This window comes from Plutella xylostella, chromosome 4, assembly GCF_932276165.1.
Source record: "Plutella xylostella chromosome 4, ilPluXylo3.1, whole genome shotgun sequence".
Classification (NCBI taxonomy): Eukaryota; Metazoa; Arthropoda; class Insecta; order Lepidoptera; family Plutellidae; genus Plutella; species Plutella xylostella.
Genome location: NC_063984.1, coordinates 9,539,173 through 9,540,823, shown reverse-complemented (window position 1 = coordinate 9,540,823; position 1,651 = coordinate 9,539,173). Strand labels below are relative to the sequence as shown.

General features: G+C 37.9%; 1 non-coding gene across 1 annotated transcript; it reads right to left on the bottom strand.

Annotated features, from left to right (window-relative positions):
• Positions 1-201: 201 nt before the first annotated feature.
• Trnag-ccc lies at positions 202-272 on the bottom strand. The gene has a single exon. It is a non-coding gene; the product is annotated as a tRNA-Gly (tRNA).
• Positions 273-1,651: the final 1,379 nt, after the last annotated feature.

The following is a 1,651-nucleotide window of genomic DNA, read 5'->3' as shown; positions in this document are numbered from 1 at the left end:
CCTGTTAAAGAATTTCCCATGCATGCATACTTCGGAATGTTAGCGCTCAAATCCATCTGGTTTCTCATATCCACATTCACACGGCATCGCTATGCGAAGTATTTTAAAACTATTTTGATCCGTAACTTCACAATACAAATCAACATAAACAGAAAACTAAACTAAATAAATAAAGTTACTGTAAAAAAATAAAAAGGTTCGTGCACTGCCCGGGAATCGAACCCGGGTCGCAAGAATGGGAATCTTGCATGATACCACTACACCAGCAGTGCTTGCGTATGGCAAGCGAAAACTAGTAACATATGGATCGCACGGTCATTGACTTGCGCTGTGTCGGGCACGTGACGTCATCGCTTGGCGGACTTCGACGAAGTTAGTGGAAATACGGGGAGTTTACCGACACATTGCGTTTAGATATTATAAAAAATACTTATACCTACATAGATCTTATAACTATTGTGTTGAATATTATAATAAAAGGTATGAGTACCTACATACGTAAGTAAGTACTTATGATGTAAGTAAGTACTACTGGTATATGAGCGATGTTTTATTTAATTTAGTATGACAGGGAAGAATAAATTATAACTTGTTGATTACCTTTACCTACAAATGTCTTAATTTCGGATCCAAATAATTCAATTTTTAGGTAAGTAGGTACCTGCTACCTACGGATAATACGTAGCTAGTTAACAAAAAACATGTTTTCTCCTGAATTTCCGAAACAAAACACCCTGAAACGAACCGGACACGATCATATAAACACTCGGATCAGGCAAGCGGCGCAAAACGCAATAAAAATGCTGTAAAATTTTGATGTTTCTATTCGAACCCTCCTGTCTCTTTCACTCCTGTACAGACCTGGGCATCTGTCCCTCTCACTCAGGTGAAAATGGCCTAAGATATTATCAATGTTCTTTACACAAAGCAGAACTTCTAAAGCAGGTCTGACGTTTATGTGCGATGGGACGTGTTTAGCCGATTTAAGGCCAGTACACACTTAAATTGCTTAGCACTAAAATCTCCGATACCTACCTAAACGTGGAGTGAATCTGTTGAACGTCATAGAAGAAACGATCTAATTCCCTGTGACTCCGGTGGGTGTAAACTTTGCTTTATTTACCTGGACAATAACATTTTCCATAATCATCAATCAAGTCAATCTAGGTCACTGTTTATTTACCATGAAATCATAACCATAATAATTAGTCAAGTTATATTCCTATTTCTAGGGCGAAAGTTAGTAATCCGCCCTCCACTATGCACAGAGCCTTACTTTCGTAAGTGGGTTTCAAAACGAGGTGTCAAGTGATTGCACTAATTTATAGAATCTGTACTTTTGAACTCGGGTCGTGTGAATGCGTCATAGATCTGTGTAGGAAGTGTTATCTTGTGTGTCTGTGCGAGCAACGGTGGCGTTGCTATCATTATTATTATCAATCCAGCGTTGGTAGTGGCATAGAAATAGTAGAAAGTACGAACTGTAGGTTAAGCAGGACGTTTAACGTGATAGGTACCTAGTTAGTAGTTACTATACCTATACCTATGTAACCTACATACATTGATATAAGTATAGTGCCACAAACTTATCTGTTCCGGTGACAGTTCAAGTAAATGTCTAATATTTCTTAATTTTATAAGATTTTAAGTT